The 25,561-nt window shown below is 41.6% G+C and overlaps 1 protein-coding gene across 5 annotated transcripts in view; it reads left to right on the top strand.

The window, feature by feature from the left end:
• Nucleotides 1-25,561, top strand: part of LOC138622456 (glutamate receptor ionotropic, NMDA 2B-like) — a 136,507-nt gene that overhangs the window by 7,597 nt on the left and 103,349 nt on the right. The gene's annotated exons all lie outside the window — the stretch shown is intronic.

The following is a 25,561-nucleotide window of genomic DNA, read 5'->3' as shown; positions in this document are numbered from 1 at the left end:
TATATGGATCTGACCAGCCAATCAGCACGTTGCCTGCTGACTAGCCAATCAAACAGTCAGACACTAGCAGCCAGTCTGCTATCTATATTTCTATGATAGTGAAAAGATTCAGATACAATTTAATTGATTCCCTGGGAGGAAATTCAGGTATTACAGTAGTGTAACATTAACATGATGATAAAAACTAGTAAAATATATAGTACAGTGTTAATGGTAAGGAATATAAGTGTATTATCATAGTCAAAGTTCCCTGACTAAAAAGTAGAATTTCCATGACATAATGAACTCAAAATCAATCATCTTTGTGCTGGTCAGACAAAATCCAGCTGCATTTTATTCCCAGCAGTTTGTGAGCTTTACTTACTAGTTAACAGATTTCCAGTACAAAACTAGATTTTTTTTTTTAAATCAATAACATTATATTAAAGGATATAAAAATTGGTTAATGATAGTATACTATATGGTATATATAGTAGTATAATAAAATACAAAATATTAAAATATTCATAGTAAATATACTGAACAGTATAGTAGTAGAAGTAGTATAATGATATAATGGCATCATGTATACACTTACACAAATAATAAATACAAATATGTTAATGCTGTGTATTTTGTGAAATCATATTCCATACATTGTGAGAGCTCCGTGCTCCGCATGATACTGATGTTAGAACAGACGACATCTTGAATCTAATAGGGAACAGTTTCATTTTGTGCTGCCTGAAGTGCTTGGAGAGACACCATGAGACAGTGAGAAATATCTAGAACTGGCAGGCAGAGAGATTATCATACCAGCCCCCTAAAAAACACAAACAACACCCAGGTTTTTTCAGACAAAAAGAAGACAACTCTCAAACTTTTGAAATCCCAACCTCATGCCGTGATATAACTGAGGAGGAGCTCCATGTGATCCTGGCTAAATCGATATGTGCAGCTGCGTCGCAGAAATTGTAGTAGTCCAGGAATCATCAACATGAGGGTGTCAATATTGATGACGAAGCCCATGACAGACAGGTACCTTAAAAAGAAAATGTTTTGTCAATCTACCTCAAGAGAGCACCAAGAAATGTTGTCCATTAAAAGTTTTAACTAGACTTTTTCACAAATATCCATGAGATGAGACACAACAATCAGTGACACTCTTAGGGCGGTCACAAATAGAAAGCTCCAGTTATTTACAAGGTTCTTCCCCCTCAGATACTCCAGAAAACCGTGTCATGTCTTCTTTGCCCTCTGCTCTCGGTCCTTCACGTCCCTCATCTCTTGTGCCACGCTCTCACCCCCCGTTGAGGCTTCACTGAGTCAGGCCTTTAGACCACTGGAAGATGCAAGCGATGCATAGTAGTGGGCTTGGTAGAAAGAAGGATGAAAATGTTTTGAGTAAGACTTACAGCCCATCGCATCACTGATTCCTAAACATTCAGAAAGAACAATAACATTTTCAGTAAGAGTCGACTCTAAACAAGGCTGCAGCACAGATTCATTTATAATGGTGCAAACTATTCACCCCACTGATTGCTGTGGTCTGTAAAGATATGGAATTGTGGCACAGTATCATACTCAAATGATCACATCTAGATATCCAATAGTACTCAATTTACTTGTAAGGAGTGGGGCGAAAGAAAGTATGGAAAAGGCCGTCTTTTATTTTTGTACCATCACCCAGGATTTTGAAATACTTCCTCCGCAAAATATACAGTGCAAAGAAAGATGGCCTTCCTGTCTGTATTCATCTTTAAGGTGTTGCTATCTGGTCGTCGTGTTCCCCTGACATTTACCCATATTTACGATTAGAAATTAGTAGTCCTCTGGAAAATGGCAGCGGCCGTTGCACATAAATAAATCTAAATCCAATGGTATTGTTATTTTCATACATGTATTTGAACTGACAAATTACACCTATCTTGCGAGTGAACATTTTTGCTGTATTGACACTTCTCCACTGTCCTGTTTTAGATTAAGGATTCCATTGTTAGCCTACTTCCCCATGATTTAGTCGTTCACGTGATAGATGTTCCCGCTAACACGACCACAGTGGATAGGAAAACTGGTGCTTCCGGACTTCTAGATAATTATCCTCCTTTCTATATGAGCTCGGCATTTTGTTTAGTGTTACTTGATACCGGAATGCACGCACGGCTATATTGATATTTCTAGTTATGGACGATGTAACACTTGACAGGTGTGTTCTGTGCAAACACGTGTCATTAACCCGCCTGTCTCCCAGAAGACTTCCCCTCTGGCTCTGCCATGACGCACCGGCAGACTGCAGGTGGACGGCGTAACCAGAGCGCACCAGAATCAAAGTGCCTCCTGATTGGATGGTCAGCCGGAAATGTTCTGATTGGCTAGTCAGCGGACAGCGTGCTGATTGGCTGGTCAGCTCCGGCGTAATAAAACGGTCAAAATTTGTCCGTGTTTTTGTAGCTCGCGTCTGTAACTTCATGTTACACTTGAAGGTGAGAAATTTGTGTGTCTGTGACTTCAGGGTCACACATAAAAGTAGGAAATTTGTGTGTCCATCTTGAAGACTTTGTACAAACACGTTTTGCACATGTGTAAATTGCATCTGTGTGTACAAAATTTGTTTGCACATACACAAAATATGTTTACAGCTTCAAAACAGTTTCACACGTTCACAGATTAGAATTTGTGAGAAAGGTTTTCTTTTATAAGCCTACGCATTTTTTTTTAAAAGTGCACATGAATTGTGAAATACAAGTGCAGACTGTGAAATTATTTGTGAACATCATTTCACAAGCACAAAATCTTTATCACCCTAATTTGATCCCATAATGCTGCTCTTAGTTTTTTTTTCTCTTCGTCACTGTAGAGACCTGCAACAACCCGACTTATCTCACGCCTGTGTGTCTGTGTGTGTGTGTCTGTGTGTGTGTTTGTGCGTCTGCAGCTTCCCAAAGTGCGCGCCTTTCTTAAAGCTCAGTGATGGATGTTCTAAAACTTCCGCAGGCTTTTTTGCTTTGTATCTCACACCAGGTTTTTGCTTGAGGGTCAGGATAACAGTTCAAGGTGGAGCCTACAGATGAATGGTTTAATCCTTGGTGTTTAGCACAGTGTGCACTTTGATCAATGGCATGCATCAGTGTGTGGACGTTCAACCTGACCCAGCCCCCATCGACTATCGGCCTCATTTGCATGGCTCTACAGGCATTGATCAGGCAATTAAAGGATTTGTTGAATGCGATTTTTGTGGCAGAAGTGTGTGGCCATTTTATGTGTGTGCTGGTCAGCTATGTTCTTGTACTACTGTACTGTGTGTGTGTGTGTGTGTGTGTGTGTGTGTGTGTGTGTGTGTGTGTGTGTGTGTGTGTGTGAGAGAGAGAGAGAGAGAGAGAGAGAGAGAGAGAGAGAGAATGTTTTGTGTGATAAGATAAAAGAAGACACAATTCTCACTCTGTCCCAGGACCAAATTACACAGAGCAAATGTATTTGCCACAAGGGCCCATGAGAGGTCATTATCATATCAGCACATTTCATCGTTTTCTCATCCATTCCTCAGCGCTAAGCTTTAAAAAAAAAAAAAAAAAAAAAAGAATTGCCCTGAAGTTATTCTGCCTTTTTTTTTTTTTCCTCCCATCTCGCTCTTCCTCTCTCTGCATCTCCTTTTTCTTCCTCTCCTTCCGTCCTTTCCTTCTTTCTCTCCTCATCCACCATTAATCAGCCGTGACGTTTAAGAGACTGAGCCTTGGTGCAGAGGAGCAGGAGTGAGAAACTAAATTTCTTCTTGTTTTTGTTTTGTTTGTTTTTGGCGGTGGGGGTGATGAACTGTGCGCCCGCTGTGTGAGCACACTACAAATAGCGCCAGTGCACACTTACTCCCATTACTTGGAGCCGCTGGCCCTCGCCAGCAGCAGCAGAGCGACAGTGCAGCTTTGTAATGAAGTGCCTCAGCACTCGGCCCTCTGTCGTTAGCTCAAAGTCACACAGCTGCTTCGGCTAATGCATGCTTACGCTGCACATTTCCTACTATTGCTGTACGTCATAAAACATTACCATACAGATGCATTACCAGTGATGGGAAATCTCATTAACGACACCACCCTGCTGTTTTTAAGAAAGGAAAAAGTAGCATTCATTCGTGCAGTTTCAGATTATTAGAGAGAAAGATTATTAGTTTTTCAGGCCGGTTATTCAAGTTCAGCTTGCTCTTACATAAAGTGTTTAGAAAAGCACTGGCTGGAATAATGGCTAAAACGAGGGTATATTAGAATAATAATGTCTCGAGTTTTTTAAAAGCTTTATCTGCAACCTTTGTGTACCTAACCTAAATGGGATTCTGGCCCCTCATTATATCAACACCGCTCAGTGGCATTAATTAAAATAGGGGCAGCATTGCTTTTCAATCATCCTTTTTTTTCCAGTCAAATCCATTTAACAACATGCTCTTATTTAGAGTTCGGGAGCCCACGTTAGCAGCACAAAACCAGTCAAATACATGGAGCCCACAATCTTTGATGTGTAACACATGAAATGAAAATTTTTCCGATCGTCCCTCTCCTCTCTTCTGGTGTAGGGAAAGCAATTAATGGCAGAAATAATGTATTGAAGTGAGATAAATGAGAACCTCTCAGGTATATCTGACTTCCTCCTATAGTTTGGCGTTGTATTCTTCTGCTGAATAGGCCAGTATTCTTCTGCACTAGAATAAATATAATTGACATCATACTTGTTTTATGCCTTTATTATTGAAGAGTAGAGAGGATTTTATTTCCAGAGACTGCATATGCCTTCCTAAATTAGGGCAAATTCAAGACCTGGGAGTTGGGAGGCTTTTGTTGAGGAAAAAGAAACACTGCGAGGAAGAGGAGAGGACGTGTTTTGGTGGTTGTTTCTGGGGACTCGAGATGGAGGATAGAAAGAGTGCAGTTGTGTGTTTTCACAGGAAGACAATGACTTCTCATGCGCCCGTGCTGCTGTCTGTTCGGTTTTCTCACCATATGCAAAAATCACACACAGTGTGTGTGTGTGCGTGCATGCGTGTGCGTGTGTGTGCTTTTCATTAATTCAATAAACTACGTATTACATGAAGAAACTTTCAGTCACGGCAAACTCACACCGGCATATTTCTCTTCTGATCATGTTGTTCATCCAAGCCGTCACTGATGTTCAATTATCTTATAATTGAATAAATGTGTAAGATACGACAGCGCAATCGTACAAGGTGAATGGAAGTCTCAGGTTAGTATACCTCTCAGAGTACTGCTGTTATATATATATATATATATATTGATATTAATTAATATAATTAAATGTGGACTGTAAGCTCACATACTTAAGCTTGACCTCCAGGGATAAGCTAAGATCTGTGCGGTGGAATCGATCGGATTGCAAAACAGCAGATCAATACAGCCTCACTCATCCTTGTCTCCAGCAGTGGAGTGGTAACATAAGTCTCCTGGAAAACGGCCTGCAGATCCAATCATTAGCTGAGCGCTGCACTTCCTACATTTGCTTTGGTGGCATCTGTTATTTTTTGGCACGTCCTCAGATGCTGCTGTGAGGAGGCTTCAGGTGCTGTCAATGTTTGTGCTCCAGTTGTTGTGTACATCTGATGCTGGACTTATTAGTCGATTGGGGGAATTTAATTGGGAAGAGTTGATAAATTGTTTGCATTATTTACAATGGAAAAATGTGAACATATACTTGCTGCAGCTTGTCAGATGTTCCTTTTTTCTGTTTTATATCTCCATAAATTAAGAAATTTGGGCTGCAGGTTGAGGAAAACAGGCAATGTGAATATGTTAAATTGTTATGGGCGCTTTTCACATTTTTATAGACTATTAAAAAAAGGTCACAGTCTGTTACAGTGCCGCCATCCTGCATGTCTGTGTGTTCGGGTCTGAGTTATGACTCCCAGAACGAGTGAAATGTTTGGTGCAAACTGTAAATCAGTGGAAAAGACTCCAACTTCTAACACAAGCTTCCACCTGGTGTTGTCGCTTTCATATCACCCAACGTGTTTAATTCATTTCTTTGTGGATGTGACTATCTGTGTGAGTATAATGCCGTATTCTGCTTCTGTTGACATACATACATATTTTGCCCGTCTGTTGGCTATAAGTGTGTACATGTATGTGAGCAGTGGTCTGTAGGAGCAGCCCTGTGCTCTGCTTCAGCTGACTTTGTTGTTTTCTGGCCTCACCTAGAGGTTGTGTTGCGGGAGCGGGTGAATGATTTGTTTTGGTGTGTGAATGCCACAGGTCAGCATCTTTACGCAGCCGTGATTGACAGGAAACACTTGTGCTCATGCCTCCAGGAGTAACAATTGTCGGAGTGTTTTGCTGTTTAGCTGAGAGAAAGGGTGATTGCGGCGGGATGATAGACCGAATGAACTTCTTCATTTAGGTAGAGTAAATGGAGGGGCAGCGAGACAGGAAAAATTACCAAGGCTCAAAGCAAAACAGAAACATTGTAACATTATGTTGTTCAGTGTTGCCACAGGCTGAATACGGGCTTTATGCCACTTTGCTTAACATCGTGTTGTCAACCTTGATTTAAGTGCAACTCCACAGTTTCAGCTTTAATTTGGAATGGTAACACCTATGTCCTACTATTTAATTAATGAAACACCAAGAGCTTTGATTAATGTGTTGTTGTGCAGGAGCTGCAACTACGTAATTCTATTTAAACCTCTTTTTCTTCATCACAGCTCCACTAAGCTACGTTTTTCTTTCCCATTATGAAAGCTGTGTCGGACAATAAATCAGCGTACGGCAGAAAAGAGATTACTTTGCTCGACATGCCGTCCTACAGGAGTCGGCTTCCTGCTCTGAGACTGGACGGTGGTGCGTCATCATCTGAGCCACACACACAGACAAAAAAAAAAAAATCTCCAAAAGCCTGTTTGCGATGTTGCAAAGATGAAATGGTCAAGCACAGGCAGTGAACCTCAACCATCCCTGAACGCGAGGCCACGTCTCCCAGACCTGCTGCAGTTGAAATGTCACAGCTAATGCTCACCTTGCTTCAGTGGCTTCGCTGTAGCAGAGCAAGTCTCCACAGCATGATCTGCCCTACCTTCCCCCTCGAAGGCTCATCGCCTCGGTCTGTCTTAAACCCTGCAGAAGTCTTTTACTTTGACTCTGTTTGCCAGTAGATAATATTAAAAGTTATTGATTGGGTTGTGTTAAGGAAAAATGCCTCCCAGGAGTTTAGTAGAAGAATTCCCAATAGGGAGGTAATGTCTCCCTGAGGGACCTCATCCACATCCTGTCAAAACCCGTGATATGTGGCGACCAGGCTGCAGAGAGAGAGGGAAACAGAGAGGCAGAGTGGAGGGAGGCAATCTGTCTCCTATAGAACAGGAAGATGCTGTAATACTTCCAACTGGGCACACAGACAAAAGGCAGCGGGAGGAGATGTGATGTGGGCTATTGTAAGGAACACAAACATAATGGGTTTGTCAAAGTCTGGCTGATTAAACTGAATGTACCTGAAGACGATGCAGCTCTCATGCAGCCATTTAACTTCTGTGTATTCAGTCGATTGTTCCTGTTTGCATCTCGCATTGATTTCTGGAAGCCAGAACCAGAGTTTCAGAGCTATTGAAAATGATGTTAAGTGCCGATGTTGGATTGTTCAGTGGTGGAAAAACTGCCCAACATTTCTGTGCACATGAGAGTTCATACTTATGGGTTCATGACGGATCAATTTCCACAAACTGCGAGTTGTGTCGATGTCCAACATGATGAATACCCGAAAAAGCTTTAAATTAGTCTTAACAAATTAGTAAAATTTTTCATTTGTTCTTTTAGTTCAGTTATTCATCCAGAAATGTACAATATCAGAGAGTACTTTGACAGCTCGAAGCTGAAGCTCTCCTGTTGCCACTGAACTGTTTGTGGCCCCATTGTGGTGCTGCATGAGTTGATTTTCAAGATTGAGAATGAGAAAACACTTAAAAAATAGTAATTGTCCCAAGTAGTGGTGTCACTATTGCAGGTTACACAGTTACAGTATATAAGGGTGGATCTGTGATCACTGGTCTGGTGATCACAGATTTTTGTGATCATTGGTCTGGTGCGGCTATGATTTCTCCATGCACCTGAAACTTTAGCAGAGAGCTCACATGAAGGTTTGTGGCAATTTATTCGGGGAACAGAAAGCATTAGCAGGGAGTCAAATCTGGTGAGAAGGGGTAGTGGGGAGCGACAATAATGTTGTTGTTTGCATTTTTCTGATCCGACGTGCCTTCTTTTCTGTCGGACAATAACATTCTGCCCCTCAGATATGTGAATGTCTCTCAAAACACCTCGCTCGGCTCATTGCTTCATTACCGTAGGCTTCCTGAACATAAAATTTGATGAGAAATCGCAGCTGTACCCAGACTACTGCTCACAAAACCGTGCAAAATCAGGTGCTGATTTTAATTAACCGACGAGACTTGAAAGCTTCTCAATGCTCTGTGCACATCAGAGTGCTGCGCATTGTTCGCACGCAACAGGAGCATTCTCAGAACTTATTGATACGCCCTCATATCTGCTACTGATTGGAGATAGAAGCAGCACATGAGTTTTGTTGCCTTATTTTATTAAACCAGTAGCAATGGAAACAAGTTGTGATTATAATGTTGACATATTGTCACTTTTTAACTTGAAATGGCAAATTTGTTAGCAAACTGTTTTTTATTTGCACATTGAGCAACTATGCTGGAGCATGATCTTCACTGTATTCACTTTCTTGTAGCTCTACTTTGGTCTCCACCAACTCCTGAGGGAAATATGTGTCTGTCTCGCTGCTTCACTGGCAGTCTTCACTGGCTCATCTCAATCTGTGTCTGTGAGGGCACAGAGTGAACAACATGACAGATTGTTAGAGAGGGGTGATGGTGAGGGAAGGTTGAGTCCAGGGTGTAAATGTTCCTGCGCGTGTGTGTGTGTGTGTGTGTGTGTGTCCTGTTGATGGAGGTAGGGTGTAAATAACAGCACCGGTAGTGGTGGAGTGGGTGTGAAATTAAACCCTGGCCCAAGAATGTTCCACCTCGAAAGATGAGACAATTAGAATACGCTCACACTGCCAAACCCTGATGGCACCATCATTAAGGGTGTGTGTGTGTGTGTGTGTGTGTGTGTGTGTGTGTGTGTGTGTGTGTGTGTGTGTGTGTGTGTGTGTGTGTGTGTGTGTGTGTGTGTGTGTGTGTGAGCGTTAGAGAATACGTGTCTTGAATTCTTTTATTGAATATTTTGGACTTTGGCTCGCCAATATCTTGAAACCAGGGAGATTTTTAAAACCATGGACTACTCCATGGCTTTAAAAAAGTGTCCTATGTTCTTAATCATAACAAGTATAGAAATAAATCACTTTAAAAGTTCAAAACATGAACAATTGTTTACAGAAGGATGATAAATAGAGACCTGAGAGAGACTTGTGAAATGTTGCAAACACATAATATGTATGTCGGACCGCTGGGTCACAGAGATGCTCCATTAAACTTATATTTAACAGTCTCATGAGACTCAGTGTAGGATGGAGAGGCAATTGGCCTTAAAGTGTCCCGGGCTAGTAGGTATATTGGACATCTAGCATCCATATTAGCTTATAATACCCAGAACTGAGCACTCACCACAAGAGTCAAGCTGTCTTTGCTCACAGGACTCTCACACAATGTAACTATAAATCCTTCTCAGGATTTATCTGTACAGTTAATATTATGTGACACAGTACTGGCTTTAATGTTATCGTGGGTGCAGTTATGGAGGTGTGATGATGACTGACAGATTCCAACTTAAAACTACAGTATTTATGAGGGAAGATCCGTGGGCAAGTATAAAGGCAACACATTTCATCTTCTAATTAACTGTTAATCCCAGAGGTTCACATGCACATATCACAAATATGCAACATCAGATCATTTTCCGCAATAAATAAATGACCATGGATACTATTTGTATCTCATTTATTTAATTTGGTTCTCTTTAACTACATTTAAGACTTGTGTGAAAGTCTGATGAGCTTCAGTGCACCATGCAGATATCTTCTCACCTACAAACTGAGCCGGGACCACTCGGAGCTCTTCTTTGCAGCCATGAGAGCGAGGGATGTTTCATCCAATAAGCAATACGTTTAGAGGAGATTCTGACCATTGTTATTTCCAGAGACTCACTGACAAGCCTGCACTGTTTTCAAACCAGTGGAATTACACTATCTGTCACAACAAAACTGCCCTTCAACATTATCTGTAAGTGCTGCCCGAGTGTCTGATGTCTATTATGAAGAAGGGAAACTCTCAGGGTGACACAAGATCTGGGAAGTTATTTTGATTCTCAGTGTGCTGACAAAAGGAAAGCACTTTTAAAACTGCTAAAATATTATAAATATAGACTTAATTGGCATCTGCTTGTATTTTATGTTCTTCTATATCTTTCTATAGGTGCCTATATTTTGGGCGGGATGAGTTGTGTAATTGTTACGATAGAGACATGCTTAAATGGTAAAAGTTGAGCGACAGTGTACGCATGTTCATTACTTAACAGAGCTTCCGTGGGCCGTAAACACAAATGGATTATTTCATAGTATGCATACGCATCATTCAAATTGATCGTGTGTGCTTGTGCGTATGGGTCAGTGTGCATGTTTGTGTTTTTTTGTGCGTGTGGCCCAAGCACGTGTGGACTTTCTGTGTGGTCGCTCTTGTGATTGGGAGCGACCCAGACCTTTAAAAAAAAAAAAAAAAAAAAAAAAAATCAATCAGTGAGAGTGACGAAGAATAGGCGAGCACAGAAAGAAGCAAAAAGACACGCATGCGTAGACGCGCGCACGCTGCAAAGTCCTGGAACACTGTAGTGGACGCTGGAAATAAAGGCAGGACTGAGGAAGGTACACGCACACTGTGCTGTTCTGTTTTCACTTCAACGCAGAATGAGGTCTTACTTTCCACTTATCTCACTCTTGTAATCACTCTCTTTCCATTTTTCCCATCCTTCCCTGTTCCCCTGTTCTATCTCACTTGAGAACTACTCTCTGCTCTCTGCATCATTTTTCTCATCTAATGCTCCATCTCTCTCCCTCTCTCTCTCTCTCTCCCCCTCTCTTTTATGTCATGCTTTCTCTGCATTTATCTTCTCTTTCTCTCCCCTGGTTTTTTAATTAAAATCTCACTGTATCAAGGGCTTCTGTTATGGTGGTGATTTAAATGGAGGGCCTGACATAAATGTAACATTACTGTCAGACCAAAGCAAATTCCATCAGCCCTGGTTAAATTTGCAGCGCTGGCTGTTTTCCAAAAGGCTTTTTATTCTGCAGCCAATATCGATACCATCACCCATCTATCTTCTGTGTTCCATTATGCTACCCCTTTATTATTTATTTTTTTATTTTTTAGCCTATCGGATCAGAGGCATGCATCATGAAGTTTAACAGCTCACGTACATGCAGACTGGGGCCAGAGTGTAACTGGATTTTTGAAACTGATATTATTTAGGAAATTCAAGAAACAGGGGTGTCATAGTGAAGTGAAAGGTTGAATAGTAAATTGTCTGCACTTTTATGGGGCTTTATGAGCTTAAGGGTCTCAAAGTGCTTTACAAGGACACTTCTATATATGGATAGGAGAAACTGGGCATTGAACCATCAGCCTTATGAATAGTGGGGCTCATCATCTGAGCCACAGCTGCATGATTGAACCGAGGTACTGCAGACTTAAAAGTTAGTTTTTAAAGGTGATGGGCATTTCCAGCAAAAATATGATTCGGTATTCGCTGGGAGCTATTCAACTATTCGATTCAGACCGTAGACTTGGGCTCAACAAATGCCATCCAACTTCACCAACCGTCGTCTTGTAAAACTCTGATCAGACGTATGTCTTTAGTTTCATCTTCGGAGGAGGGCTGTCGTTTGCACTCCACGTCGAACATCAACCTTTCTTCGTTTGGCCGTTGATTATTATTGCTGTAGTCGTCTTAGTGTGTTTCTGCTGTTTGCATCGTGAAATTTAATCTCACAGTGCCACACAGTTTTACCTGCAAAGCTTTGGAATGTGTTCTGCACACAAGCTGAGCACATAGAATGAAGTTATTTTCAAGTAGACATGTGCAGCAGCATTTGGTCACTTTTGACTGTTTTGTTTACAACATCACTGATGCAAATAAACCTTTACAAGCACCAGGAAAGTTTAGACTTCAATAACAATATTGCCTGTATAACTTCCAGTCAGTCAATCTGGGAGTGATAGCTGGTTCTTATCCTTTGTGTTCAGGTTTAGTTTAGAGCTACATTTTTTGTATATCATTTGCTTGTTTCTGAAAGGCTAGCACTTTTACTGAAGGCTAACTCCCCTTTACTGTAGAAATTAATTGTGATTCCAGTGAAGTGTAATTTCCACAAGAAAAAAAAATGAAATAGAATAATGGAGTAATTCTTCCTCAGTGTAGTGGAAAGAGTCAGGTAGGTTTCCACCTTTGTCTTATACACAATAGAGACCCCAAAAGTTGTGACAATTCAGATTTCAGATTGTGTACACAAGATGTTCTTAAATGTAAACATTTCATTATTGATTCAGTTATATGCACAGGCGTAACAGTGGCGTCCACAGAAGCTGAACATACGTATGTTCAGAGACCAGATTTTTGAGCATTTGAGGGTTAAAAAATATATATGTAAAACGGAATATGCAAATTATTGTTTTTAATATTAATATTTAAGATGTAAAACAGTTTTGGATTAGAAGCCTTAGTGACGTTTATTTTTTTTAACACTAAAAAGTCTGTGCTGCTCTCTTGATCACGCAAAGTGGAAACTGAAATTTGTCCATAATAGTGGCCACGTTGATATATTGATATATTGGTCAGACTCACACACACACACCTGCACTTATGCTTGTCATGTACACACACACACACACACACACACACACACACACACACACACACACACACACACACACACACACACACACACACACACACACACACACACACACACACACACACACACACACACACACACACACACACACACACACACACACACACACACAATCGTACTGACTTGTATGTCCACTGTGCCAACCACCTTGCTGTGAGGAAAGAGTCACTTCCCCTCCCCAGGAGTGTTCTCCTCCTCCTTGGTGAACTCACTCTCTCTGGTGGATGGGAGTCTGTGGTCTTCATAAATCAAGATGTTACCACCGGCAATATAAGGCTACTTTTTAATTAAAACTGTGAATCAGTCGCCCCTGATTATGAATTGTACTCCGCTGCCACTGAATAAAATATATAGGGCTCACTTTTTCTCCCCCCTCTGACTCTTTCCCTCTCCGTCTCCTTCTGTCTCACTCGGTCTGCCCCCCCCCCCCCACCACCTTTCAGTTTCTCTCTTGTTGCTTGCTGCTCAATTTTCCACCAGAAATTGAGAATGTCCACAGCAGGCCTTGGCCAAGCACAGCTACTGAAGGCTGACAGCATTGTGAAATAGTTGAGGAGCTTAGCTGTTGCATAAATATAATAACTCAATATGGAGGCTTTGGCGCCACTGGGGTCAACACCATTATATCACACAAAACAGCCAGGAGGACAGAGACACCACCATAGCTACTTGGCCAGTGGGGCTTGTTTACTACATACTGCCACTCTTTTAATTGTGTCACAACAAGAGAAATATGTTGTTGTTGGGTTGGATGATCCTATCAGAGCAGAGAGGAGAGAGCAGTTATATCATAACAACAAGGACTCTGTGTCCACTGTAACGGTGGACAACATGGCCTTTTTGTTGCACTTTTATTTCCTTAAATAGTTACATCGTTCACCTAAGTCTCTGCTTAGCTCCTTTTTCAAATCTCCGTGGGAGTGTACTTCCGTGTGGGTGGAGCGGGGGCGGAGAGGAGAGGAGGAACAGAGGTCAGAGGTCAGACAACGTGACCGTCAATTAAAGTCACACTGAGCTGAAAGCCTGTAGAATACAGCTGCTGCATGCTTGATGCTGCATAGGCTGCAAACGTATGTCATACAGTTCCCCTGCATATCAGTGTGACATCAACGGGTCATAATATTGCCTTTATCATGATAAAAATAAATTGTTTTGTAAAAGATATGATATGGCTCTCCCCTAGTTTACTGGTCAGGCTCGATGAGTTGTGAACACACAGAAGATACACAGTGAAAATGGCTCCTGTTTTTCTGCCGTTTATGAAGATGGAGGTAGCAAGAAGCTCAAGGAAAAGCAATACTGCTTTTCACTGACAAGCAGAGCTCTGCACTGTTAAATTAAATAAATAAAACCCAAATCTATGAATATATTTATACGCAAAAACAGTGAGTATTAAAAGCTCTGAGGAGTACCACCAGGTTGAAGTTTAACAGCATGTATCCTTCAATGGGCCTTATTGCTAATTTATGACCTTTTGAGCATCTTGCACCTACAGCTGACATCAGGATGGGGAGATATGGGGATAAGCCAGGCCTCAGCGGAGTAGAAATTAGCTCAATGGAGCGTGGTGGCGGTGGAGCTGGATCGCAGCAGCAAGGGGCTGCAGCGCTGCCACCTCTGCCACCGCTGCCTTCCCTTAACATTATATCAGCAGGCAAGTGAACGGAAGAAGTCCCTAACTGGAATTCAATCTTACAGCATTGCACAAACAAACTCATGAATGATAATGGGTTGCTAATTGGAGGTACTGGAGCGATTCACCCTGCTGACTGCACCGCTGCAAATGGAGTCCTCTGGGTAGCCATGGCGACAGGCCCAGAGAGGCTGCGGATGTCTCCTGACCTGAGCTGGAGTCAGATCATCTTTTACACAGGCTCCCCTTAGTCAGTGCCATCATTTGGTTAAATTTACATACATGAATATTCAAGTAAACTGTCGGTACATCAGTGAAAAGTTAGTTGAAGTGTACAGTTGTCATTGTAAGTGGGGATTTCACATACACAGAGTCTGATGGATTTATTGACCGTCTATACAAGTCCAAATTAGTTTAGGTGTAAATGTGATGCGTTTCAGACTGTAGATCCAAAGATAAAACACACATTTATTACAATGAATAGAAATGATGTCTGCCTTATAGTCTGCAGTCGAATCTGTGCTGATGATCTGTATTGATGTGCACTATGATTCACCAGTGTTGGGCTTTTCAAGGTGACCCAACAAGGCAGCAGGTTTGCACAGTGGGAACTATGGTGATTGTCTGACCTGCAGAGGTGTCCTTGAGCAAGACACTGAATCTCTACCAGCTGCAAGGTTGTCATTGTGTAGCTGACCACTCAAACTGACCTTATTGTACATGGACGTAAGCAAAAAAAAACTAACTCTAGTAACAGGTACTTTTGAAAGAGCTGCTTTTATCAGGCAGTTAGTTTATTATCAGCTGAAGGGGAACAGACTGTCCGGCATCTCCGATGCATTTTTATGGAGGATGTCTGCAGTAGACGTCCTGTCATATTGTTCTCAGATTAGAAGAGCTGTCTTGGCTTTGTGTAGACCAGTTTTACTCCAGTGCCACCCACCATGCTTAGGTGTTCACCTGTGGCAGTGTGTTTGTTCCTGTCTGCTTCTATTCCTGCTAGATGTCTGCTGGTGAGCTGGCCAGTTTGACTAACTGTATCTTTGTGTAGTTCAGCGGCAGCTGCCTGTCGAACTGGCAGAGCTCCCCTGCCTGCGCACGTCTCGATGTTGTGCTGCTGTCTCTGGGGTGCGCGTCTCTCTCAGACGAGCGTTGGGTGGGATTAAATCCAGGGGACATCCATTGGAGAGACGTTCTTAGATGTCATTATCCCTGTGGGGAGTCTCATCATCATCCTGCAGCAGAGAGGCGCTCGGCACACCAGCCCGGGAAAGGCTGCGAAAGAGACAGCCATGACAGCCTTTGGGTCTGCAGGAAAATTGTGATGATCATGCGAAAAAAAAAAGAAAAAAAACAACACCCGAAAAAAGGCTGGAGATGATGGCAGTCTCCGTGTGTGTGCATTATGGGTATGGAAACTCAAACCCTCCTGCAGCTTCTAATCATAGCAAGTCCTGTGCAAGAATACCTGGAATTAATTGAAATGTGTAAAATTAGCAACAGAATTGATAGCTGAAAATGAAAGTCATCAGTCAATATTCAGCCTAAGGGGAGAATGAGGAGATAGCTACTCTACAGTGTGTTAGCTGAGGTGGTACGAGGCAGAGAGGTCTATAAAAGATTGTGGCTGGGTGATTTTACATAACCTTTCTGCTATTTCATGTACCTACAGAATTGACTGAGTTTTGTGAGGTCACTTGGGAAATCATCAATTTTGCATGACGCTGTGTTAAAGTTCCTCTATGCACATGTTTGCTGTAACATTTTAAAGTGGTATTGTATTCACACACTCGTTGGACATTGTACAGTAGCGGATTAGGCCATGTTTCATGTTTCAGGGCTAACCACACCCATGCCCATGAGATGCTGATTTCCACTTGAAGAGGCAGATTTTGAGCATGCAGCCCCAGTATTTTCTTTTAAGAACCCGATCCTGCAAAACATCCACTTGAGATTATTTCCCCCCCACAATAGACGCCTTGCTATACTATACAACCTTGCTGTTTCTCACTAGTACACACTCATACACGCTGTGCCTCACAAAGAAAAAAAAAACAACACTTGCACACCTACTAATCCAAAAAGGCAGAATCCTGGTGCCAAAAATAACAGCTTGGAATGAGATGGATGGAGGAGGACAGATTATTGTGGCTCTAATCTGTGAAAAGCTGACAATAAAACACATTTAAAGTGATTACAGCACTGTTATTGGCACGAGGGTCAGTGTACCGTGCTCTTCCTATCCCCAGCCTTACCTTTCACCAGACAACGTAGTTTGCTGCATAACTGCACACGTATAAACACTCCTGCAAAGGTCTTTCGCAATGACACATGGGCTGAAGCACTAATGCTGATATAAGGCATCTGAAGAGAGTGGAAGGCGAGTGCAGAAAAAAAAAGAGGCAGAAGTGAAGGAAGAGAAAAGTAAGGATGGAACAGAAAGAAAAAAAGAAAGTGGAGAAAGGGATTTCGGCACTGAAGCCACAAATCATGGAGAAGATTAAGCGTCTCTCTTCTGCGAGGCGGAGTAGGTGTAAATAGAAACGTGTCCCTGGGAGAGATCCTAGTGACCGACTGCTTATCTCCCGGAGTGTTATCAAAATACATTTGTCAATCTGAAGTATTTGTCTTTGTGTCTATAGGATGCTTGATATGCAAAAAATACAAATAGCTGATGGTAGATGGTAGGCAACAAACATGCGTGCCTACAAGGACATACATGCGGACACCACCTGAGACAAGACCAAACAGTTTTCACTCTGGTACGACTCCCCTCTGGCTGGGTGGAGGAGTGAAGACGAGCAAGTTGATCGTGCATTATCCCTCCGTCTGACTCCCTCAACTGCAGATCCAGCACATCATCAAACAGCTGCAGGCGCTTGTACCCGTTCAACAGCTGCCACATTTCACGAAACGATGAGAAAACGCTGCACATTGTGACTGTCTCTGCCCAGTAAATTAGCCGAGGGAGTCTGGGGCTCCGCTTGTCCCTTCACGCTGCGCTGTGTCCTGTGGGAGCATCCATGAATGGCTTATGGACTTCCCGTTCAGCCCTGTGGCCTGGTCACTGCCACAAACAGCTGCTGAGAGTCTGGGAAGAACATCTGCATTGCAGTGACTCAGTTGGGGGTATTATTTGATAATAGGTGGGTGTTTTGTGAGCTGGAACACCCGCTTTTGCTCCATCACATACAGTCATGTGAAAAAATAAGTAGATCTCAGGGAAATTGTTGACTTTTTATTCATTTTTAAACACAAAATAATATATTTGATCTTTTTTGAAACCGTGCCTGCAGACAAGTGATATACTCAAAAAAATATATAGTCAAAAAAAGTTTTTAGTCATTTCCATAATTTATATAAATAAAATAAACAGATTAGTCACATGGAGAAATTAAGTATACTCCTACATTTATCACACCTTCAAATCCATGAAATTTGAATTGCAGATTAGATGCCAATGATTAGAAGCTTCTGTAAACCTCTGACATCGAGGGTCTGCTGTTCTCTTTGCTATTGAAGTGTGTCATCATGCCAAAATCTTTCTGAAAAAAAGGTTGTTGATGCCTATCAGCCTTGGAAAATGATTTAAAAAGATCTCCAAATGAATTGAAATATCTTGTTCCACTAGAAGGAAAATCTTCTACGAGTGGTGCAATTTCAAACAACTGACAATTTGTCTCATTTCAGTAAATTCAGCACAAGACCAGATAGTTTAATGCAGAAAACGTCTCTGAGAAATTTCAGTGCAGGATCTGCAGCTAACTTTTGCTGTTGGTGTCAAAGTGCATGTGTCTACAATCAGAAAGAGCTTAAATTTGACTTGCATGGAGGGGCATGCCAGGAAAAAGCCTTTACTGTCCAAAAAGAACATCAGAGCAAAACTACAGTTTGCCAATAAACATACAGGCAAAGACCTGCAGCCCTTTTGGGAAAATATCCTGTGGACAGTTATATCAAAGATCGAGTTGTTTGGACACAGTAACAGTAAACATGTTTGGTGCAGACCAAACAGGAGAAGCACAGTGGTGGTAGTATTATGGTTTAGGTTGCGGAATGATCACCTTGAAGTCATTCAATCCACTGATTCAGCTATTTTTGTTGAATGAATGATTGAAAAAACACATTTTCCTTGTGGTGTTGTACAAGTGTAGTACATTTATTTGTAGGCACTGTATCAAATAGGTTGCTTGCCCAAATCTGTCCAAAAAAAAAACCCAACATTTCCACCTTTAACAACTAAACAATCATAAATAAGAATCAATTTAAATCTCTTAGACTGCACCTCACATAAGTCATAACCAAGTTCTGTCTCTCTTGTTTTTCCTCCAGTGTACATTTAAAAAGGCTGGATGAAACTCGCATAATCCAGAATTTGGGTGCCAATGAGCAGCAGTAGCCTTCAATACCAATGCAGAGACTTTCATTACTTCAACAGTGCTGGTGGTAATTGTTTTGGTACAGCAGCATGGTAGCTCAGCTCCAGTGCAAAAAGGAATAGAGAAAAACAATCATACAGGCACCATGAACTACTATTACAACAACAACACACACAAAAAGGAAACGCATACATTTGAGGATGTAATATTCACAGTTCAGCTCCCCAGCATACCAAGTAGCCGACCTGACAAAAAGTACAATGATTGATGTAACAATGCAAACAAGTCCAGTTTGAGTTTATTATAGTCCAGGCAGTGTGTTTAGGTTGGTATATGTGCTCTTGTTACAAGAGCATAAGATGATTCAGCAGGACAGATATCTCCACCACTGATACACAACAAAAAAGAGCAACATTATCAAGTCAAATAAGTGCAGTAGATAGTTTTGTAGCTCGTGCTAAGGATGTGGTGCATCGTCTTATGTAGGGTTGTGGAAGAATCCTGTATATTAGAGGGTAGTTTGGAGTAGATGAAAAACTCATAAAACCTGATCCATTATTTGCTATGAAGTTTGAATACCTGCGGATAGTATTAAATGTCGAGTGGGCCCTTGTTAACACGGGCCTTTGAACCAGTTCTTCTGTTCAGTATTTACAGGATTTTCACCTGCTTCTTGTATTCAGTCAAACAGAGACTTTGGCTGGTGGCCACCTGGAATTTATTTGCTAATGATTTTATTCATTTATTAGGGATGGCCACTTTGTGCTGTCCTGTAATTGTGGAAAGCGGCATGATTTGTCGAAGGGCTTACCTTACATTGCATCCAGTGCATTAGCTGCTGTGTGTTAAGACTCGGGCTGCATGCCAACGAGTATGGATCAACTTCAGCTTGTCGTATTAAGTCAATTCCTAAACCTTTTCCTGTCGATTTCGTGAATCATGATGCATTTAATGATGTTTTTATAAATGGTAACTCTCCAATTAAGAGTGAATGAATTATCAAGGATTTATGCATGAGTTCATGCATTACTTCAGCATTACTTCATACATTAATACCTCATGAAATCATCAGGAAGTAACATGAGTTCAAAGTCTTTCATTGATGATCTCGTGCATGAACAAAACATTAGTATTAACTAAGGTGAATACATCATGACTTTAGACTTAGACTTTATTAATTGCAGTGGGAAAATTTAGTCGTCACAGCAGTATAGAAACACAAAAAGGTGCACACAATAATTTTTTTTTACAAATACGTATACATAAAATAAGATAGATAAAAAGATACAAAAAAAACCCCCAATAATTATGATTTATTAGGCACAATCATGATGAATTCTTTGCAAAACATTTTGGACTATTGAACCAAACTCTGCAGCACAGAGCACATCTAAAATCATCATTAACTAAGCATCAGTTGCTCATGAGTTAATCATGTTTGTGGCCCCTAAAGTGAAGTGGTGAAGCATTTTGGGTCTGTCCATTTACCTTCAGGTTACAATGAATAAGACACGAACATCATATAACTTTTCATAATTTTTTTCTCACATGAATTGTACTAGCATCTTCTAGCACGTACTGTTGTTTTACCCACAATAGATAGTAAAGATCAAATGGTCCACCACTTCACTTTAGGGGCCACAAACATGATAAACTCACGAGCAACTAATACTTAGTTAATGATGATTTTAGATGTGCTCTGTGCTGCAGAGTTTGGTTCAATAGTCCAAAATGTTTTGCAAAGACTCCCTTGTGATTTTGCTGAATAAATCACAATCATTGATGAAGTAATCATCCTAGTTATTGCTCCAATTAATGTGTTGCTCATGCATGAGATCATGAATGAAAGAACTCATGTTACTTCCTGATGATTCATGAGGTATTAATGCTGGAAGTAATGCTGAAGTAATGAATGAATTCATGCATGAATTAATGATAATTAATGTAACCTTACCATAAAGTGTTACCATATACACCCTTGGCATTGTCACTGCAGTTTGGTCTGTGATTGGACCACAATCCTTCGAACCATAACGACGCGAGAACATACAAAAATAAAGCTTTATCATCTTTTTATTGTTCACTTGCTACTTTAGCCTTGTGCACGCACATGTAATTACGGATTTAAAATTTCCATCAATTGCATCACATGCTCACACTTGTCTGAACATCCTCATGGCATCAGTGTTAGCAAATGCAAATATCTGTGTAGGCAGGTACAATTTTTGGAAACAAAACATTCAAATTAAAATATAAAACTGACATATGTCCTTACATAAAAGAAGGAAACCAAATGCCTGGAGTGCGTATCATTCTTCTGACAGCGTGGATAGGAAAATAAAGTAGGCTTCCTGTGGACAACATGGATGAGTGTTTGAGCGGGACTCTCTCACTGGGACTGTCGTAGTCAGAGAGGAAGGCAGACATTCACTTTTAATATCACATCACATCTTGTGCAGACAGGTACGTCTTAATATTACCTGGAGCGTCTCTCTGAGTGGGTTGTTGATACTGCGGAGGCAAAATTAGTGAGCTCACCGAGGACTCTTTCTGCTCTTTACCGATGTATCAGGCACAGAGTAGAGGCCCCGACAAGCTGAGGAGCTGTACACACTATCTTCTTCTCACCTCCACAGATGAATGGTCATTAGAAGGAGGGGGAGGGGGAGAGGGGCATCATCTCCCACTCTCCTACACACACAGACACATGCAGGCAAGGGATACTTATGCATGAATGATCACAGAAACGAGAGCCTACATACGTGAATGCAGTTACGTGGACACAGGGGAGCGTACACACCCGGATTGTTTCTATATGTGCACCGAGAAGAAGCACTTGTAAGGTCAATTTCCTCCTCACACACACCTCAGCATAACTCTACCATATCTGCTGAACCTAACAAAACCGACCTGTGTCCTTCTCCGGTTGGAACACGGCCAAAGCTACAGTACACCTCGCACCCTTAATGGACCCAGATCTGGACGGACACACACACACACACACACACACACACACACACACACACACACACACACACACACACACACACACACACACACACACACACACACACACACACACACACACACACACACACACACACACACACACACACACACACACACGCAACTTATAAATAAAGTAGAAAATGTTTTCAGAGGCGTAATCATAGACCTTATGCGGAGGAAGTGATTGAGCCCCCCGCTGCTTTCCTCTTGCCATGATTATTCCTTATATAACATCTGTACGTCTAATTATCCTTAGCAGAAAGTTCACATTCATTTTCTGATCAGCCACAAATTACACTAAATGTCATCTCTCCTCAAATAAAATCAGTCTAAAGGGGACATTTAGGTTTTTATATTTCAACAACACCTCATCTTAAAAATAGAAATAACCTTAAAAGTGTGACTCGGAGGTAACGACGAGGGTTTCAGTTCACGGCCTGGTTTAGACTGCTCCCTTCCTCCCACCCACCACACTGCTACAGACTGTGTGTGTGTGTGTGTGTGTGTGTGTGTGTGTGTGTGTGTGTGTGTGTGTGTGTGTGTGTGTGTGTGTGTGTGTGTGTGTGTGTGTGTGTGTGAGAGTGTGTGAGATCAGCCGCCCCCATGTCTCGCTGCTGTGTGGTCAAAGAGGTTGTCCAGGTAACGTTTTCTTTCATCACCTGTCACCAGTTGTTCTAGGTGAGGGCAAGGTGTCGCCTGAGGGTTCAGGCATGAATCACAAAAGATCACGCAATACGGTGCCGAACAACTCGACAACATTAGATTAAAGGCGCCAGAAATAGTCGCTCCTTTGAGTCTTTAGAGTCTTTCTCCCTGCAGAACGCAGAGATGAGGTTTCTTCCTCATTTGTTCACGTCTTATAATGAAAATCACAAACCGACTAAAGAATTATGTTCATAAGTAGCCTCAAGTGTGCGTGGGTTTGACGTAACAGGCCATCCTTCAAACTCACGCTGCTTGTTCTGCAGCTGCAGCTCCTGACATGTGAGCCTCTCATCATGACATTCTTATTTCAATTAAATGGAGAAATGAAGCCAGCGCAGCACGCCTGACTAAGCTCTTAAGATAATATACATGCACCATAGACTTTTGAAGCCATCCAGTAAGATATGGAGAGATTGTCTTTGCCTTCTTCTGCTGTCATCCTAAATATCAAACCAGGCAATAAATGTGAAAAATTGCCAGTCGCCTTTGTCCTCCAGTTTTCATGCAAATAACGCCGTCGACAAACCTGACACTTACCACATAATGAGAAGAGGGTGATGAGAGAGTGCGAGCACAAGAGAGAAATAAGTGGGAGAACTGAGAGGAAGCATTGTTCACAGACAAAACGGTGGAGCAGAGAGAGAGAAAGGGCGACGTGGAGTTCGAGTGAAAGAAAGAGAAGGGAAGAAACTGGGGAGGAAGAGAGCAAAGGGCGCTTCAGTGTGCCTTCTTTTTGGGAAATGAAGATGTAGTTTGGTCCTGGAGCCTCAGCGAACATGTGATGCACAAAGCCTGGCTGGGTCTGCTTTGGTGAGGGGGCTGGTGAGTGGCTGCATCAGAACATCATGTACAGACACAGGTCCAAACACATAATCACACACACACACACACACACACTCTCTTTCTCTCTCTTTTTCTTTCTCTCTCTCACACTCACTCACTCACACACACACACACACACACACACACACACACACACACACACACACACACACACACACACACACACACACACACACACACACACACACACACACACACACACACACACACACACACACACACACCGCCACCTTCCACCTCCACAGCAGGCTGCACAGACAGTCTGCATGAATATTAATCAGAGCACTTCATGAGTTCACACATTAGACCGGCATTTCTTTCATATTCTCATGTATCACAGGTTTGGTAGCGATTCTGGTATGCAGCTGATTTCCCCTCTCATCAGTATGCGGCGCAGTGACCCGCGATGTGGCCTGGTCGCATCCCCGGGGCAGGTGTGTGTGTGTGTGTGTGTGTGTGTGTGTGTGTGTGTGTGTGTGTGTGTGTGTGTGTGTGTGTGTGTGTGTGTGTGTGTGTGTGTGTGTGTGTGTGTGTGTGTGTGTGTGTGTGCGCGCGCGTGTGTAGGCGTGTAGGCTCGCCTTCTCAAAATGCAACCACCGCCTGAAAAAGGGTTTTAATATTGTCATGTGCCGTCCGCCGTCGAATCAATTTCAAATCAACGCCACCTCGACTGCTAAAGATTAACGCTAAGGGTTACATTTTTCTGTTAGAAACCAAAAACATAAATGTCAGTTTTAAAAACGCATTGGGGAGAGCAAAGCACTGCCAGCGCTGTTCACAACCTTTCAAACCAAATTCATCAACGACACGCACATCTACGCTGCCCACAAGCGCACAAAAAATGTTTTCAGCCGCCCTGTTGTGGATTTATTACAGTGAGAGAAGAATGTGTTGGGACTGAAAAGGAGTGCTGCTCAATCATATATATTAAACACAAAACTCAAACAATATGCTGCTTGTTTGTTCATCTATGAAGGCGGAGAAGGTATTTCCATTGGGGGCCACATCGTGACCTGCCATCTAATAGTTCTCTCTGATAGTTAAAATTGTGTGATTTACAGTGTGGCGGTCAAAAAGGAAAAAAGAGGAAAATTTACAGAGCTGTAATAACTGCGTCATGCCTCATATCCCTCTGCTCAGTCAACTTTCCGCCACAACAATATCCTGCCATGTTAGCTTTGAAGTTCATTCATTACTATTACCCTGTTTATTGTGTTTATTGTCCATTAGGGCCCGCTGAGTAGCTGGTTTTGTTTAGTTAGGTGGGTAGCTACCTGAAACAGTGTTCTTATCTAATTGGCCGACGCCTTGTGGCATCTGTGCAGAAAAAAAGATTGAGACGGTCACAATCAGGCAGAAAAGAGATGTACTCTCCTTAATCCTGCTCTGTTAGTCAGAGTATTATCTGCATTTGAACTTAAACATGGATTTATATTTTGTACTCACTATCTCTTTGAGGTGGAGTATTTGCTTGTTGGAAAAAAACAACCTGAGGATGCTCTTCGAACTTTATCTGAAGTTGTTGCTTCATTTTAAGTGTTTAAAGGCTTTGAAATGTTTTAAATTCCAATCAATAGCTCAAAACCCAAAGTTACTAATTGTACAATAATAGTAGAGTAAAAATAATGAACAATAATTATATCTAATTAATTAAGTCAGTGATTTCTCACAGATTTTGCTTTCCAAATACATAAGCGATTAATTGGTTATGAAAACAGATTCATTTTCTGTTGATCATTTTATTGATCAGCAACTCAATAGATAATTTTATTCTTTAGGATCTTGACATACGCACACCCAAACCATTAATGTGTCTATAATGAATCAAAAATGTACAGGCTATGAGATTAGTGCCCACAAACAAAAATGTTTTGCAAAAATAAATGAAAGAAATTAATTTGCAGAAAAAGATGAATGTGTATTTAAACACATACAGACAAAATTTCCCCACTGTGGGATTAATAAAGTCTAATCTAATCTAGATGGCTTCCTTTCAAATTTCTCCTCCCCTTTTTGATTTAATGTATACTCACACACACACACACACGCACAATTACATCAATTCAAATGCCAGCTTTGTCATAGTTAAAAGTGCATCATGTGCATC

The sequence above is a fragment of the Brachyistius frenatus genome, unplaced genomic scaffold (genome assembly GCF_029030835.1).
Source record: "Brachyistius frenatus isolate BFR_SWC_R1_liver_20210118 unplaced genomic scaffold, ASM2903083v1 Contig_36, whole genome shotgun sequence".
NCBI lineage: Eukaryota > Metazoa > Chordata > Actinopteri > Embiotocidae > Brachyistius > Brachyistius frenatus.
Note: the sequence above shows the minus strand (reverse complement) of the source record. Positions and strands in the feature narration are given on the sequence as shown.